At 47.5% G+C, this 19,600-nt stretch overlaps 1 pseudogene; it reads left to right on the forward strand.

The window, feature by feature from the left end:
* Positions 1-9,133: 9,133 nt before the first annotated feature.
* On the forward strand, positions 9,134-17,308 carry LOC116901096 (annotated as a pseudogene).
* The last annotated feature ends 2,292 nt before the right edge of the window (positions 17,309-19,600 follow it).

A 19,600-nucleotide genomic window follows, 5' to 3' on the forward strand; every position in this document is an offset into this window, starting at 1 on the left:
TCTGGTGACACAGAACCAGAGGACTATTTTGAAGCCTGCCTGGGTAGTTCTACTCACACAAAAAAAATGTTTTCCCATTCTCTGTCTCCAATGAGAGCACAGCCACAGAGTTGACCACTGGGAAAATCCTTTTTTATTAAACAAGAAAGCTGAGCCGGAGACCCAGTTTCATAGCAGGGAGGACGTGTTCTCGGGGTTGATAGGGTGCGTGGGCAGGAGACTGGCCGCACGTGGCCAGAACACCTGCTTGGGAACATTGGAAATGAGGTCCAGCCCTCTCGTCTCAAGTGCTCTGCTCACAAATCAGCTGTTTTTGTTACAGAAACAATGGAGAATTTCTGAAAAGTGCACCCCAGAGCAGGGCTGAGAGATGGCTCAGTCTGTAGAATGTTGATCTTGCAAACGTGAGTGTTGGTGTACATCTTTTATTGGGTTCTTATTTCTACCACCCTTTCAACACTCATTCCAGCCTGATCCCTTGCAACTCCCCAACACTTAATAACATTTGATAGGAGAAAAGAAGATTCGAGGGGAAAGGGGGCATAGACCTCTTTAGGCTACTTCCTGTTGATTACGGGCATCAGGTTGCTAGAGGAAAGTCCAATCTTGCAGAGGACTTGAGTTTGGTCTCCACGATGGGTACCTCATAACCATTCTAGCTCCAGAGGATTTGGCAACCCTATGTGGTCTTTTGGACACCTGCACTCAAATGTGTGTGTGCACACACACAGACACACACATAAAATAAAATAAAATAAATACTTTCAAAAGAAAGCAGCTACTACCACTAATACTTATTAACACATGCTCACAGTGGTGATACCTAGGGGACCAAATGGAGCTCACGTATCGCCCATCAATAGATGGAGTTGACAGATTGCTCTATGTGCCCTATGTGCACAGCACAGAATGAGCAGGTGAGAAAGAACAATACCCTGGCACACACTGCAAAGAGGGCTAACCTTGGAAGCATCATGCTAAGTGATGAGGCCAGACACCCATGGTCATGGCTCCTCCATGCATCTCCAGGGAGGGAAGAGGGCATGAATCTTCTGCACACTGAGGGACCAGTGAGAGAGGCACTGTGCAGTCTCTGCGGGGTCTGCTTTTGGACGGACAAAAACGTTCTATAACTGCACACAGGTGGTTGTACAGCATTGTGAGTGGACCAACTGCCACTGTGCTGTGTACTTTAAAGGGTTAAAAGAGAGAGACAGACAGACACACACAGATAAATCGAGAGAGAGACAGGGAGAGACAGAGACAGAGAAACAGAGAAAGACAAAGAGACAGAGACAGAGAGAAAGAGAGACAGAGATAGAGAGAGAGAGAGAGAGAGAGAGAGAGACAGAGAGAGAGACAGAGACAGAGACAGAGAGAGAGACATAGACAGAGAGACAGAGACAGACAGACAGAGAGACAGAGAGAAAGAGAGACAGAGACAGACAGGGAGACAGAGACAGAGAGAGTCAGACAGACAGGCAGAGACAGAGAGAAAGAGAGACAAACAGGCAGAGAGACAGAGACAGACAGAGAGAAAGAGAGACAGAGACAGACAGAGAGACATAGACAGAGAGACAGAGGCAGACAGACAGGCAGAGACAGAGAGAAAGAGAAACAGAGACAGACAGAGAGACATAGACAGAGAGACAGAGACAGACAGACAGGCAGAGACAGAGAGAAAGAGAAACAGAGACAGACAGAGAGACATAGACAGAGAGAGTCAGACAGACAGGCAGAGACAGAGAGAAAGAGAGACAGGGACAGACAGAAAGACAGAGACAGACAGAGAGACAGAGACAGACAGGCAGAGACAGAGAGAAAGAGAGACAGAGACAGAGAGACATAGACAGAGACAGAGACAGACAGACAGGCAGAGACAGAGAGAAAGAGAGACAGAGACAGAGAGACAGAGACAGAGAGACAGAGACAGAGAGACAGAGACAGAGAGAAAGCGAAGTAAAAACAGAGACAGAGAGAGACCTGTGTTTCTGCTCAGTGAAGACTGGAAACGGTGGCTGCATAAGCCAGAGTTTGTCTCCCAGCAGCTTAGTCTTGACCTTCTAATCTCCAGACCCTCAGGGATCAAATGTCTCTTGTTGGAGGTGAATACTCCAGGGTACCCTTTAAACAGGCCAAACAGGCTGATGTGTTCCCTGACAAGCTAAACTCTTTTGAATTGAAAATACTTGAGCTCACGACTAGGATGCTCTGGATTCCTCCATAGCTGGGGTCAGGCTCATCTGAAACCCAGACAAAAGAGACCACAGATCATGGGCACATCAAGAAATGATCCTTGATGGTTAATCCTGTTCTGGTTACAGAACGTCTCTACCCTGAAGAACATGTCTGGGCTGAAAGCTAGGATGATTCCATTTGATTTTTATAGATCAACAGTTGTTTGTTTAAAAAAAATAGTTCAGGTAAAGTGATCCTCCCAGGACAATTCACCAAGAACTGGGCTCCGTCCCTCCCCTTGCGTCTGAGCCTCGTTCCTGTTCTCAGTCAACCAACACTCACCCCCAAAACATCCCAACCCAAGCATTCAGCAAGAAGGAGGTGGTCCCTGCAGGTTCCAGGCAGACAGCTGGAGGCTGTTACAAACATATTGGAAAGAGCAGCTGAGGATGCCGGCCTTGGAGGTGAGAGACGGAGCTGTGTAGGGAAAGGATCGGGCCTGATGAGGTCCACACGGCAGCCAGAAGTGGGGCTTTGGTGTTCGCATTCTTGCCTGTACCAGAGCACTCAGCCTGCACCTTGCAAGTAGTGGAATCCATTGCCAGATCTTGAAGAAGACACTAAGCAAGATGAGATTTCAGAGTGTGAAGATCCTCCTTAAGTGGGGGGCTTGGAGAGAAATTTCCTGAGCCTGCTATAAAAATGAATGTCAAATCAGCTTCCTTATCTTGAAAATGTTGTAAAAATAACTCGTTCTGAGTTTGGGGTGCGAACAGATAACAGTCGTGATAGCTGTCATTCACCCAGTGCTTAGGCATCAAGCCAAAGGTCTCAGGTACACGATCTCATTTAATTTAATCCTAAAAGGATTTGCATGTTAGTTCGCACGTTGATCAGCTGCCTCTCGCTGGGAAAAGGAAGTGTCAGAGTATCCGAGCTTCTGTTCGAATGCATCCTCCCATCAGAGCCATGCCTGCTCTGAACCCTAGATTTTCTGATGAGGCCATGGCCTCAGCACTCCTTGCCTGAGCTTGATGCCCGACTCCAGAACAGACACAGGGTGTTTAACATCCAACAGACAAGGAACTGGGGCTGGGAGACGTCTGCAGTCTCCTGAGCCTGGAAGCTGAGGTCCTCTTGGCCACATTGCTTTTATAGATCAGGAAGGAATAAACGGGGTTGGTTATGAAAGCAGTTGCTGCCAAGGCAGATGACCTGAGTTCCATGGTTGTCGGAGACAGAACTGGTGATTCCTGAAAGTTGTCCTCTGTCCTACATACACACCACATGAGCCCGAGGGTATATATTCATACCCACATACATAAGCATGCACAAGATAGACGGATGGATGGATAGATGGATGGATGGATGGGTGGATGGGTGGATGGGGGGATGGGTGGATGGGTGGATGGGTGGATGTGGATGGATGGATGGATGGATGAGTGGATGGGTGGATGGATGGATGATGGATGAATGGATAGGTGGATGAAGGATGGATGGATGGGTGGATGGATGGATAGGTGGATGAATGGATGGATGGATGGATGGATGGATGGATGGATGGATGGATGGATGGATGGATGGATGGATGGATGGATAGATGGTTGAATGGATAAGTGAGTGGATGGATGGATGGATGGATGGGTGGATGGATGGACAGACAGATGGACAGACACAGATAAATGCAAAGCAAACATTAATTTAAAAAAAATGGGCACATGCCGTTGGTTTTTTCGGCATCATTAACTACCAAGATCTCAAATGAAAGAAAATACTTCACATTCATGTTATTTCAGGAGTAAGACCTTGGATGACTTCGAAAAGCACAAAATATTTTTAATTCCATGAAGAAAGATTGTGTCAGACACATCCAGAGAGACCAGGTACCAAGCAGGGTGGCAGAGCAACCCTGCAGAACAACAGAGGACAGGAAGTCTGGCGAAGGATTCAGGGGCTCAGGGCAGGGTGGGACCAGGAAGCAGCCTCCACCCTCCACACCTCACTGTTTGAATCACCTGGGGCCAGAATGAAGGTTCCCAGAACAGGCGTGATGCTGGGGACGGCCTCACTCAGGCTAGTGATTCTTCACAGTGAGTCTTTCCAACAGCAGCATCCTTAAAAACAAACTCCTTATTCCTGTGTTTAAATGATGGTACACAATTGTGGCCAACATCTCTACTTTCCAGAAAATGCAAAGCGATTTATTTCAAAAATGAGTTTTCAAGCCCTTGAATAAACCACATTCGAAATTGTGACTGAGTCTAAAATTCAGGAAGAAATGAGGTAGTGATTTGAATTCTGTAACTCTAGGTCTGTGCGTGATTTCTGCCAGGGAGGGAACTGCCTGTGAAATCAGATCCCTACATGAATCGTCTGTCCACACCAAGCTCTGTCCCTCATGGTGGATGAATGGAGTCACGTAATGAGCAGGAACAAAGGAACAGTTATTCAGTCTTTCACTATGCTGTACACAGATCTTTGGGTGATTACAGATGGCACCACATAGTCAAAACCCTTGGACATCATGAACATGGAAACTCATGCTCCAGGACTGGGGAGAAGGCTCGGTCCACAAAGCTCTCTGTACAAACCTGAGTTCTATCCACAGAATACTTAAAAATCCCTGTCATGGCATAAGTTCCATATGGGGTGGTGGAACCAGGCAGATCCCAGGGGACCCCTGGCCAGCCAGGGTATCTTACATGGTGAGTGCCAAGCCAATGAGAGATCCTGTCTCAAAAACAAGTGGATGGCAACTGAGGAGCAGTATCGAGGCTGTCCTCTAGTGCTCAGAGGCACAGGCACACAGGTACGAGTGTTCCCACACCCACACTCACACCCATGTGCACACATGTGCACTCACACGTGCAAGAAAAACATTCCAGTTGTGTTTTGGGTCACTGAGGTGTTTAAGATGGGGCTCTGGGATCCTTATATCTGAACATCGCCAACTCCAAAGCAGAACTTTAGATTCGAAAGTGCGCCCAGAGGCTTCCCCATACTTGTTGCAACTTTCATTTTCACGACGAGAGGCCGACATCAGCAAAAACTAATCATGGAAAAGGGCTTAAGGCAGCTCTTAGGATCCAGCCAAGAGGCAGATCTTAAAGCACATTTTAGGGTCCAACTACGAGAAACTAGCTCACGAGAGCACAGCTATAACATTTCTCAATAACAAGCCGGAGAATCTTTAGGTAATAAATCTCAATAACAAGAGTCTTTAAGTAAATTCAAAGTGTTTCCTATCTGACTCCAATGCAGCTCTACAGCTCTGAGGAAAGTGGGAGAAGATGGCCGCCTCTTTTTCATGGCCGGCCAGGAGATGAACACTTGCAGGCAGGCACCAACTTAGCCTGCTCATCCCGCTGCAACCAAATGCCGGGATGGATCGGGGCTCCAGCAAGGTCAGGTCTGCTGAGGTGCCGCTTCCTCTACAGCCCAGCTTCTTCCCAGGGGGCCACGCTCAGCCTGTGTCACGTGACTGAATGTGAGGGCTGTGGAAGGACTGTCAACAGCGAAATACCTCTGGATGTGCAACAATCAGAGATCGTTTAGAACGTTAGCGAATCGGAGGCCCTGTCCTGTGACTCCACGATGGCTTCCAGTCTGAAGACAGGACAGCACACTTCCCTGTGCATTTGCCGTCACACCACCGAACACCAGCAGACACCGCCTTCAAAGCTGGCCCAGGCTTCAGGTTGCCACTTATCATGAATGGCACATATGAGGGTTTCTGCTCCTATAGCAACACAGTCGTTTAATTACAGAAAACGAAGACATTTAATATTTTATCCTCGGGAAGTAAGTACCAACTCTGCGTATCATCTCGTTAGAATATTTGATTTTTTAAATTGCTATTTGAGTTAATAACTTGAGTTTCCTTTTAAAAAAAAGAACATTAAACAAGTTTGGGGTTGGGATTAAGACAGCATTTCCAACAATCTCCGAAATGGCTCTAAACATACTTCTGCCATTTTTCTCCTACGTATTTATGTAGAGCGGCCTTCTCAGAATTGATGATTATAAAACCAAAATATCAATAAATTATTTTTTTAAAGTGAACATAATCTATGTCCTGCAGGATCAAATATTCAGGCAAGATTCAACCTCTAGGTAAAAATGGAGAAACATTTCCATCTCATCGGAATGCAAATGCACCTTCATCTTTAATAAATGATAACCTTGTGTGTATGCTAAAGAGGTGCCTTAAAATAAATTTCCTTATCATTTATTATCAGTAAATCTTCCTTTGTATGCGTAGTTTATCTATTTGGAAGTGGTATGAGATTTCTCACAGGAGAAGGGGTGGTGATTCGAGATTTAAGAAGACTGCATGAGCTGTGAGACGGCTCCTCAGGTAAATGGACAGCTTCCCAGCCCTTGGACATCTCATCCTCAGGACCCATACAGCAGAAAGAGAGAACCAAGTCCTACAAGTTGTCTTCTGAATTCCCTATGTGCAGTGTGGCATGCCACACATACATGTGTATACAGACACACATATGTGTATACACACACACACACACACACACACACACACACACACACAATACCATAAAACAGTTTTTAACAAGAGAAGACCAACTCCAGGGAAAAGAGTGTATTTACACGCAGAGTGCAAAAGCTGACAAGCCCTCCACCCCTTTCCTAAGGGTCCTCTCAATAAAGATCTCCCCCCAACCCCCACCCCACCTCTGTCTGTCTGTCTGTCTGTCTGTCTTCCTGTCTGTCTGTGTGCATGTGTGCACACACATGTGACACCTGTAAGTATGGCATATGCAGGCCAGAGGTCACTGTCAGCCATCTTCCTTACATGACCTCTAGTTTTAATTTCTGAGGCGTGGTCTCTGACTAAACCTGGAGCTCACTAATTAGGCTAGACCAGCAAGCCCAAGAATCCTCCTGTCTCCACTTCTCCAGGCCTGGGTTAAAAGTTCATGCCTCTGTACATGACGATTTAGGGGGTGCTAGGAATTGAACTTGGGTCCTCATGTTTTCTCTGCAAGCTCTTTAATGACTAAGCCCTCACTCCAGCCCCTAATGTTCTCACCTGTAATAATAGTGATTAAGTTACAATTCCAATATATTTTTGAAGATACATTCAGAGCTCAGCAGGTACAGAATCCTCACGTGTTGTTTGCTCTTGACTTCCTCTCTGCTTTCCTCCATGCCGAAGGTGAGGCTTTCTGAGAATAAAACCATGGGACTACAACTGTACCCATTCCCAGCCTTCTGCCATAGCAAGGTACGTCACACTTAGCCCCTTAGAGCCAACAACTCACTTGCTTCTAGAGTTGGAAGCCACAAATCTGAAGCTGGCACCCAGACACTAAAGCCAAGAACTGACTCTGCGTGAGCTCATGAATGTATCCCTATGCCTATGTCTCAGTGTCACGGACTCCTTGCATTTTTTGGCTGGTGTGTCCTTCCTTGTCTCCACAGGTTTGTTTCCATGAATACATCTTCTACCTATGTCTTTGGGACCTACCGCCTTCTTCTAGGAGATCTGTTACTACAATTGTGGCCTTACCCAGTTGGTTCAGGATGATGTCTCTATGACACTAAGAATTTAATCCGAGAAGTTCCATTCGCACACTGGACATGAAAGTGCACGCCCGTGAGGCTTTTGTTCAGGAAAGAGACTGGTGAGAATCCTAGTACCTTGTGCCTTCGGCAGATCATCTGCCTCGTGCAGACTCTCTCTTTCTCCTAAGACCTGGCCCTGTGATCTGCAACTGGGGTCAGTGCTACAGTTTCTGCACCTCTGTGAACTTGCTCGCCTGTTCCGAGGGTTGTGATTAGTTGCCAAGTTGTGGCAGATGCACCTGGGGAATAGGAGAGACTTCGAAGGGTTAACAACAAGCGAGTGGCTCCCAGGAAATTTACATGGGCTGGAAATTGGGGGACACGCCACTGGTGTTAAGGGTTTCTTTGAGGGAAGTGGCCTGGGCCAGTGATGAGGGAGGTGGGCAGAGGGGAGAGAGAAAGGCCAGGTCCTCTGAGAAAGAATGAATGGTAGGGGTCGTGTCTTCCAGGTACAGAGGGTACATGGCTGATACGGAGAGCAATGCTCCCTTGGTAGATTCTCTGACGTTGGCAAGTTTGGCTTCTGAGGTGTCTGAAGTCGTGGAGGTTCTCTTAAATTAGAGAACACTCTAGGATGTGGTAAACTGAGTAGGGGTCTATGCAGTATTAACGGGAAGATGATCGTGAAAGCTGGGGATCCTAGACTAGGCACCACATGGGACAAAGAAGGACTCATTTGTTAGAGAGGCTCTGACTGTGAGGCCATTCATTGTGTAGTCAGGGGTAAGACACGAGGACAGGCCATGCAATGTAACCCAACAGCAAATTCAGCCAGATACAACCCCCCAACGCTGACTCAACCCTACACAAGCTAAATGGCCATGAAGTGTGGGACATGCAGATTGTGTGAGTGCCCATTAGAGCCAGGGATTTCGTGTACAAAACGCCAGGTCTGAGAGTCTTTGTAAAGGCGCCATTGCCGAGTGAGGGAGGGGTGTGTGCATCCCATCATCCCAACTCACACACACAAGGAAGCGGACTTTATTTTTCTATAACTCACATTATGTTGGCAACAAGCAAATATAGGAGAGATTCAATAATATCAGGTTTACGAGTTAAGCCTCAAAGCCCAGACTGATGGATGTAAGGGATAAAAAGTCACACACCGGAGCTGTGAGACGGCCCAATTGTTGAAGTTTCCGACACGCACACATAAGGATCTGAAGCACTCGTGTGAAAGCCGGCCCGGTGGTGAATATCTGCAGATTTCTAACGTTCACTAGCCAGCCAATCCACCTCTACCACTAGGTCCAGGTCAGCGAAAGACCTTGTCTCAAAACTAAAATGGAGTCTTTCAGCCACGCTTGGGGCCATGTGATCTGAAGTCAGAGGAAAGGCACCCAGGGTTGTGTATTCTGCAAGCAAGCACATGAAACACCGTGAGGGGGCCTGCTTGCCTGCGTGCTGTGGACTTCACTGAGCAGCACAGCCACATTAAACGCATTGTAAAGAACATCACTCATTGACTCTGGCCACAGCACTGAGAAGGTGGCCTTCCATGATTCCTACCCATCTAAGAAGCAGAGGGAGCTGCTCATCATGCAGAGGGAATCCACCCCAGGCAATCTGTGTACTGCAGCACAAAGGCCCAGTCAATAGCAGCAATGTTTTGCACATGGGCACCACACCTGAGGGTGCTAAAGTGTGTTGTCTGGAGGAGAGGAAAGAGGGGCAAACTGGAACCTCCAGGAACTCTCCCAGAGTCATCTCCCACAACTGTGAAACCTGAGAAGACCCGACTGAAGCTTCCTTCAGGATCCAAGATGATTTTCTCAGCCATGAGAGCTATTGTTGGTGTGGTTGCCAGTGGAGGCAGAATTGACAGACTTAACTCTGGTTACCACGAGGACAAGGCAAACAGGAAATGCTGGGCAAGTACCCAAGGCCTGGCCCTGAGTACTGCAGATCATCCCTTGGGAGGTGGTGACCACCCATGCATTAGCAAGCCCTCCAGTATTTGAAGAGAGGCCCCTTCTGGTTGCAAGCCGGGTCACGTTGCATGCACACTGCAAATGTGTATGCCCAGGTGCACACAAGCAAAGTTTTACAAAGTTGCCAAAAGAAAACTAGAAAACATAGTAGCTCTTAGCAGAAATCTGCATAGTAAGAAATAAAAGAGTATAAGAGTGACTAGCTCCTGGGGATATTCCAGCAGGAAGGAGAAGATGGAGAGTCCCACTGAGGTCAGGTTTGGTCATATTTTAACCTGTGAACAGCAATACTTGACAGTAAGAGATCAGTTCTATACAGACCCCAATGCCTGGCTGCACTGAGAGGCCTCCTTGAACTTTACTGACTGTGATCACAGAACCAAGGCAAGGGGAAGAAAATGAGCCAAGACCGGAAGGTATGCTAAGGGAGTAGGATGCCCTGGCACACTCAGGAAAAACCACGTTAGTTCATGCCTTAATATCTGGTGTTCGGAATATTATAGTGAATTACCTCATAGCTGAAGAGCTGTGGTTTGCACTGGTATCATCTGTAAGTAAAGAACTGGTGCACCACTGAGCTCTCTCGATGATGGCCACTCTCCCTGTGCACTGACTTCACGGTTGGTGTGACCGCTCTCCCCATGCATGAGCCTGACTCTTCCTGTAGCTGCCCCTTGTGTCCCACAAGGGAAGACCATTCTCTGACTGAGTCTCCTGTATGTCTCTCCCAGTCTTATGGTGGGGTCCTCACATTCTCCCAGCTCTGGGATGAAGGGAGTTCAGATGGCTGCCCAATTGCACAAGCTCTGGGGCTACTCCTGTGGGAGTCCAACTGTAACTTCATTTCAGTCGCACCATCAGGCAAGAAGAGTTCTTATCTGTTCTGTGAAAATGAGGAAAATGAGCCTAGGCCGAGTCACATGAGTCACCCATGCCTATTATCAGCCCAGAAGGTTGATGGTTCCTTGGGGTCTAGAAGGCTCTCCGGACAACTTGAGAGAAGGGCCATGCATTTCCAAAACCTACCTTGAACCCCAACACACAGGTATACGTCTGTCTCTCTACATCAACAAAACATTCTAGTGAGCTCTGTACTTACTCTCATAGTCCTGGCAATGCTTCTATGACAGACATCACGGAGTGGCAATCTGTAACCGTAGAGGGGTGTGCTTGGCTAACAGTCTGGGGTCTGGGAAGTCCGAGATCAAAGACCCACATCTGAGCAAGGCTGCTTCCTTACATCAGAGTATGGCAGAGTCGTGGGAGCATGAGGAAAAGAGCTCGAGGAGCCAAGCTCAAATGCTCACACTCACTATGAAATGAGGCACCTACTCCCACAGGAGAGACAGAGATCCACGCAGAGGGGAGAGCACCCAACAACGTCCTAAGACTCTACCCCTCAGCAGCACTCAGGATGACATTCCCAGCCATCTTGGTTAGGGTCACTATTGCTGCGATGACACACCATGACCAAAAGCAAGTTAGGGGTGGGGTGGGGGTGGGGTGAGTTGGCTTACACTTCCACATTGTAGTTCATCATGAAAGGAATTCGGGACAGGAATTCAAAGAGGACAGGAACCTAGAGGCAAGAGCTAATGCAGGGGCCACAGAGGAATGCTACTTTCTGACTTGCTCCTCTTAGCCTGCTTTCTTACAGAACTCGGGACCGCCAGCCCAGGGATGGCACCCTTCAAACTAGGCTTGGCCTTCGTCCATTGATCACTAATTAACAAAATGCCTTACCTGCAGCCTGGCCTTATGGAGGCATTTTTCTCAATTCCAGCTTCCTCCTCGCTGATGGTTCTAGCTGGCATCAAGCCAGCACACCAGCACACGAACTTTAAGCCACATTCAACCCATGGCAGCGAGATCCATACACCGGCACCAACTTTATGCCAGTCTTTCAGCATCTGCTTCCAGCCGGGCAATGCCCCAGGAACCACATTGTGAGTCTCTGGTAGGGAAAGTTCAATTTTCCAAAAATTAGCTCTTTTGCCTTTGAGTGAAGAAGAAGAAAAAAAAACTCAATTTCTGCAAATAACATACTATATTGCCAAAGCAGAGGAAAAAAAATAGTAAGACTGTAAGTCAGAAAGTGTTTTGACTTTTGGTAATTTATAAGGTTTAAAGAACTAGCCCATTTGTCAAAGATGAATGATGCATTAATTTCCAGCCTGGTTGAGCTCCTGTAGAAGACGAAAGGGCTGCTTCTAAACGTGTTCATGGTGTATATTGACAGCTTAAGATAAAAGTATGAATTTCAAATGGAGCAGAACATGGGAAAGAAGAGATGAACAGAATTGGCCTAGGGATCCTCGCCTCGTCCTTCATCACCTGTGTGTACGTGCACCCACACACGTGCACAGGGGAGTGCAGACATAACCTCCAGCACTCCAGGACTCCAGCATGTCCCAATCCTGGAATCCTGAGAAAGTGTTACTTTACAACAGTGATCCTCAACCTGTGGGGAGTGGGGGCCACGTATCAGATATTTACATTACGATTCATAACAATAGCAAAATTGAAGTGGCAATGAAATACATTTAGGGTTGGGGTCACCAAAACATAAGGAGCTGTATTAAAGGGCCACGGTGTTAGGAAAGTTGAGAACCACTGCCTTACAAGATGAGATTGATTTTTGCCCGTGTGACTTGGCCAGTGATTGTGTGATGAAGCAGCGATGGACCCAGGGCGTTGTGCATGCTAGGCAAGCATTCTACTGGCTAATCTACTCCCCAGCTCTAAAAGACAAGTCTACAGTTATGTGACATGGAAAGCCTTTGTAGCCAGGGCTACAGGCTGATGGTACAGACAGGAGTTGACATGTTCCTTGTTATCTTCCTAGCATAGAAAAGCAGAGTTTGCACACGCTTCTTTACACGTGTGCATACGTGTCTTTGCACATAACTGTATAAGCATATGTGGAGGAAGGTTCAATGTCTCCAACCCAATAAAAGAGGTCCGATCAATAGTGAGACTAAAACCAGGCAGGAGACAGATGCCTGCTTTCTGAAGGCTGAAAGGAGACAACTGCCCACGCAATCTCTTCATTTCAAACACATGCCTTTTGCCATATCCACAGATACAATCCCCCACCTGCAGACAAAATAAGCACCTTCTTCCTTGGTCCCTCTACACCCTGCGAGGCTTTCTCTCTAGCTAACACAGGGTGAGTGTCGCCTGGCCACACAAGGGACCTCCGAATGGAAGGTTTTGTAATCAATTAAAAAAAAACTCGACCCGAATACGCATTTGACTTTTCCTTATGTTTAATTAAGTCTAATTAAACAATGCTGACATCTTCCTGGCACCTGTGGTGCAATTACGTTAAATATTTAATGCCTGTGAAGGATTAGGCTGCGCTGCTAATCTATAGCTGCAATCTGTTTCCTCTCTGGAGTGCTTTTAATTTAGTTCTGTCTTCATAGGATGAGTTACGCTTTGAAGGGAATTGTTAAGGACCTGGGCACTGGACAAGCAGATCTGTGCTCAAGGATTGGAAGGTTAAGATACCAAGCAAGCGTTGCTCATATGTGGGTCTGTGCCCAGGCGTGAGTTCCCAGCAAGAATGGCAAGGCCAAAACATCAAGAGGCCGTCAGGAGCATTTTCCAAGTTCATACCGTGTCACATGATGCCGTGGCATGCCTGAGAAATGCCCCCCATGGTCTAAGGCATATGAATTCTTGATCCCCAGTTGGTGGTACTGTTCAGGGAGGTTTAGGTGGTGCCACCTGGCTGGAGGAACTATGTCACTGAGAGTGAGATGGAAGACCTTAAGCCCTTCTCCTTCACTCTGTCCACTTCATATTCTCAGTTGAGACATGAGCTCTTTGCTTTGGCTCCGGCTGCCATGTTTCTCCACCATGATGGACTCTTACACCTCTGCAACCATAAACCCAAATAAACTCTGCCTCTATAGGCTCCTTTAGGCCCTGGTGTTTTATCACAGTGACCGAAAAGTAACTATGTCATTTGGGAAATAGCTGGCACTTCTTTGCAGCTCTCTGGCCATTTCTCCCAAAGAACTGTCAATAACAATAAGTGATGGTGATGATGACGACAACAGTGACATTGACAATGACTATGATGATGATGACAATGACATTGACAATTATGATGATGATTACGATGACGGTGTTGACAATAATGACTATGATGATGACAATGATGATGATGACTATGAAGACGATGAATATGATGAGGATGATGATGAAGATGATGATAATGATGACAAGGATGATGGCTTTGACAATGATGACTACAATGATGATGGTGACTATGATGACATTGACAATAATGACTATGATGATGACAATGAAGATGATGACTATGATGAGGAGAACGATGAAGATGATGGCTTTGACAACGATGACTATGATGATGATGACTATGAAGACAATGACATTGACAACAATAACTATGATGATGGTGATAATGATGATGACAATGACAATGATTACTATGATGATGACAACGATGCTGATAACATCAACAATAATTTTAAAAATACATTTGTAGGTCTCTACCCACTCCTGTCCCCTACCTGGCCATGCTCCTGCCAGGGAAGTGAGGCCAGGTGACAGAGCTAAACACCAGTTTTAAAACACTCATTCCGATAAAAAAGGCCACGGTTGAGGATGTCAGTAGCTTGTCTTGCTTCCCCTGTGGAGGACAATATGATGTTTGTTGCTCTTCTGGGCAGGAAAGACTTCTCACAGAAGAGATCCCAAGTGTTCTCCACACAGGTAACAACTGGTACAAGGCCTGGGAGCCTGAAGTTTTGCTTTGCTTCTCTAACAATATTTTAAATTAATTCAGTAACGAAAGACAAGTTCAGGTGACTTCCCTAGTCAGAGCCTCTCTGTTTCTAGGTCTTCTTTTTAAAATCTATTTAGATTTACATTATGTGTTTAGGCATTATGTATGCATGTCCACCAGGTCTGTGTAGTGCCACGGTTGTCAGAAGAGAACATCAGATTCCTTGAAACTGGGGTTATAGATGGTTATGAGCCATCATGCAGGTGCAGGGAGCCAATCCTAGGTCCTCTACAATAGTAGCCATTGCTCTGACCACTGAGCCACCTTTCCAGCCTGAGTTCCTAGGTCTTTAAAGTTCTTCCCTCCTCAGCAGAGTCTGGCCAGTGCTTCCTACTTAGAAGCTGGAGCAGAACAGCCAGGCATTCCTTTTCTGAAGGTATTACGTGGAAGTTTAAAAGCAGTGAACAGACATTTGGCACTGAAGTCCCTTGTCTTCTGCCTTCATATTTGGGGACAGAGGCCAAAATGGACTCCACTCCTTAAGATTAAGGTCCAACCCCCTGAAGCGACTTCAGATCAGTCAAGAAAAAGGATGGTTGCAGCTGCATCCAAGGCTGAGGTAGACCAGTTAGACACATGAGCAGGACAGGATGCATGCTTCATCCACAGCTTGAGGGTCATGACCAAGAGGAAGGATGAAGCACCCAGGTTGGGTATCTGTGGAACAGGCAAATGCAGCTCCAGGGGATTCAGGTATAACTACAAGAAGAAATGCACCTCGAGTGGAAGTTAGCCGTGAGGACCGGCAGGCAGCTGCTCCCCCTCACCTGTTGAGGAGGCCGAATGTGCATCTGCGGGATCTCAGCCTTGTTTCCCGAAGTAACTTTCCACTTATGTAAAATTAATAGGGAGCTCATTATGAAATCCACGTGACTCCTTATTAAACGCTTCCTGTCACTGGAAACTGGAAGGTGGAGGCTCCTTAAGCTGGGGTTTTGTTGCCCTCTAGTGAGAGAGGTCAGCATTATGTATGCAAAATTATTTTTGCCACTGCATAATTAATGCTAGGTGAGGGTGAAGGGGGGTAGAAGGAAGCCCCAGCTGGCTGGCATGGGTGCGTACTCACTCAAGCGTATTCCAGTTTCTCCCTCTCCTGGCCCATCCCCCCAGCTCGACTCAGGTAACATATGGAAGACACCCCTCGCTCCCGTCACTTCCGTTCCTTGGCAGGGAAGTTTAGTTTTATATGGCCATCAACAAGGCAAAGATCCAAGCATAAGGAATAAATCAACAGAGCTGATCCGAGACACAGAGCCTTAATGCATAAGTATATATTTAATGTGTCTGCAGAAAGAATGTCTAATTACCCTGTCATTGAACAAAGCGTATGTTAGCCGTGATAAATTACGCCATCTTTTACTTCTGCAAAACATACTGAGACTTCGCAGAGCTGCAGAGTGGTCTCCATTCCATCTACTCAGCAGGACTAGTGGTACCCAGACCAAACAAGGAGCAGGGAGGAGAGAGCTGGGGACAGCCCAAACCTTGGCTTTCAGCTCCCCCAGTGATCCATCACTTGGGCAAGAATCAAGTCATCTCCAAGTGGCCGATCTGCTTCACTGTGGGCCGCACGGTTCTCTGTTGTCAGCACCTTCTCAGAATCTATCATCTGCTACTCCGAACCCTTCGTGCAAAGAGGCTGCATTCCAGCCCTCAAAGAGAAGCCAATGAACCTTCCAGAAAAGGCAAAGGGAATCCCCCAACAGGGCACCCTGTGATGTCTCCAGTGCAAGCTCAAGCTGACATCTTCCCAAGACTTAGTCATAGTTGCGCCTCTGCCTCCAACAGGTGATGAGATTCAGTCACCTTCAGGGATTGGGCCCCTGGGGATTGAACGATTCTAAATGGAACTGCAGAGGGCTGGTTAATGTAATACACTGCAGTGTCCTTTTTGGCTGTACAGAGAGACTAGCTTGGGAAGGTGCTGGGAATGTGGTCCAGCCTGTCCTGAACAGCCACAAGGGTGACCTAGAGGCCAGCACTGCAGAGGCTTGCTGTCCAGTGTGTGCTGGGGATGCTGGGGATGCTGCCTTTGCTACAGTCATCCATCCTGACCACCTCAGTAGGCAGGGGGTCTCTCCTACTCATGCCTGCCTCGGTCCCTCTCCAGCTCCCCCAGCTCTTCTTCCCCTAGTCACCTTATACCTTCTCCCCTAGACACTGGCCGTCATGGCTTGCCGCAAGCCAAACTCCAGGGCTGGTCAACTTCAGTATGCAGTGGCAGAGTGGGAGCCGGGTCTGCCCCGTAACGTCCTGTCCCTCCACAGGAAGAGTAAACACAAGTCTGCCCTGCCATGGATCCTTCCTTTCCTGAGAGGATGCTCAGAGCTGCAGTCGGCCGCCTCGTTGGCAACTGTATTTCTTATTTCTTTGATTATGTTGGAAATAGCACTTTTATTTACCGACACGGAAGAAAAGGCTTTTCTGTGATGCCTCTGCCGTGTGTAAAATATATAGCTAGTAACACCAGCCCGTTTATTTGCTTTACTGGATTGAGATCTATGGATGGAAGGGCAAATGAAAAATAAAGATAAAAATCTATTTCTGATACCAGATTGGCTCTAAAATGTCAAAGTTTTCTTTATTACTTTAGCAGCTACACGTCGTTATTTATCTTTCTTGGTTTGTTTTCGAAGGCTCGCGGGCTGGCTGGATGCCGTTTCTATGGGTGCTCCAGGCTCTCTTTGCTGCCGCTGGTCTTTTACAGAAGTTGGAGGAAACTCTGGATTGTGGGCACAATGTGGCCATTGTCACCTTGAAATCAGAGCACCAGTGCGAGACCTTCAGAAGATGAGACCCTCACAGGACCAGGGCCATTAACATTGCTCCACAGGAGTGGGGTCATCAGGCCCTGGGCTGAGGGTCAAGCCACTCTCTGCTCCTACACATGCTCATGGAAGGTACTAGAGCGGGAGAGCTGGATGCTGTACCAGGGCTTCAGTCACATCATGCTACTTTTGTGACTTGTCACCCGCACAGGGTGGCTTTGGGGTGATGCACCTGCCTGAGTCACTCATGCTCCTGAATGTGACCCCCAATAAATTGAGGGGTTCACCAGTCGAGACTCAGGTGGAATCATGTCTTTATTCTGTTGTTGCTGTCATCATCTGGGGTGGATACAAGTAGATTTCCCAGGGGAAAATATCACAGCAACCTCCACAGGCAGCTGAGAAAGGGATCAGAAATCTGAGCAGAGACCAGCCCAGGCCGGCCTGGAAGTCACCCCAGGCATGCTCACCCACCACACTTTAACTATTAGCAAGTACTTTCTGGGCACTCTGATCATTCCATTACGGTAGCAAGCCGTTAATGGACACACTAAAGCCAAGATTTTTGCAGGATCAATTAGAGCCTTGGGTGGGGCAGGATCCAGTGGCCCCAGCAGAGCTCTGCAGGCATTGTGAAGTTGAAGCACTAGGCTAGTCAAGGCTTCTCTGCTCCTGGAACAAAATATATGCCTGCAGAATATGGCTATGCATAGGAGGTTGTTGCCTGAGCAACAGGTGGAATGGAGAACCGGATGCAACCTCACCTGGCGTGACAGACGACGGGATCTTCTGAGAGATGCTTACAGACGGTGCGTCTCCTCCTCATAATCCTTCAGCTTCAGGGGATTGGAGGAGACTGTGGGGAAGACCCATCTCCAGAGTCGTCATCTGCAGGGACAGTGCTAAGCTATGCCAGTGCTTGGGAGCTCGTGTCTCCAGGGTGGCTGTGCAGACTGGGTTGGATCTGCCCTTTGAAGAGTCCCCTGTTCATTAATCTTGTTTCTCACATTGATGGGGTTTACAGACACACAGGGGTGTGTCTCTGTAAGGGTCATTCTGACAAGGGAAGATCTACTCTGAATGTGGGCAGCAGCATCCCCCATTCTTATACTGAATAAGGAAGAGGGGCTACTGAGAAGTCTTTAGCTCTCCGTCTTCCTGACCGTGACCACACAGTCCAGTGCCATGTCTTCCCCACTAGGGACTGTCTCCCCTCAGACTGAGAGTCAATCTTTTCTTCCTCACGTTTCTTTTGTCGGGTACGATGCCACAGCAGTGAGAGCTGCAGAGACTAGAATTCCAGCAGTGGGGGACGCCTTCGCGATGCCTTTCAGAATCCTGTCTGAGGTTGTCCGAGTTTGCAGTTGCATGACATTTCAAGATGGCTAAAATAAAGCTAGAGAATCAATGGAGCCAGGGTTGCAGAGGGCGTGGCCCGGCAGTCTTCTTAAAGGGCTTACAGCAGAACTAGAACTAACTGCCCGACCTCCATCCGGGCCTTATCCATGGAACCTGTCACCAATGGAAGATTCTCAACAGCCAAGAGGCCACGAGTCACCCTGTTGCCATATCCCGTTCAATGGTCCTTGAAACACTCATCGTCCAACGCCCTCCACCTCCTCAAATCTCCCAGCAGCATCTCATTTGACAAATACTTACCTGGCAGGCTCAGCCCTGAGTGGGACACACAGACCTAAGACCCAGTGCTCAGTGTCTCTCGATGGCCGGTGCAGAGGAAGGAACCTGGTTAGGAAGGATACCACGAGAGGAGGCAGGCCTGTCTTTAAGGACAGTGGACGGCTGGAGGAGCGCTGCAGACTTTCCTTCCCAGCCAGAAATCAGGATAGGCTTCTCTCACTGCAGCTAGAAATACCTCAAGCAGCACACCTTAGACAGGATGCTGGGAGCAACAAATGAATGGTGGAGTCTAATGATTCAAACTGAAGTCCTGGGGCTTGCACAGGGAGTTCTCTACCCTCTGAGCACCTCCCAAGAGCCTGCTCCCCTTGCAATGATGTGTCTATTTTACTTATATGAGTGTTTTCTTGCATGTATGTATGTATGCATGTATGTATTATGTGTGTATTATGTATGTGTGTATGTATTATGTGTGTATTATGTATGTGTGTATGTATGTGCGTATGTTGTATGTATATATGTAGTATGTATGTATGTATGTGTGTATATATGTATTATGTATGTACACATGCACTCCTGATGGCTACAGAGGTCAGAAGGGGACGTCAAATGCTTGGAACTGGACTGCTAGATGGTCATGAGCCACCATGTGGGTCCCAGGAACCAAACTTCGGTCCTCT

This window comes from Rattus rattus, chromosome 5 (assembly GCF_011064425.1).
Source record: "Rattus rattus isolate New Zealand chromosome 5, Rrattus_CSIRO_v1, whole genome shotgun sequence".
NCBI lineage: Eukaryota > Metazoa > Chordata > Mammalia > Rodentia > Muridae > Rattus > Rattus rattus.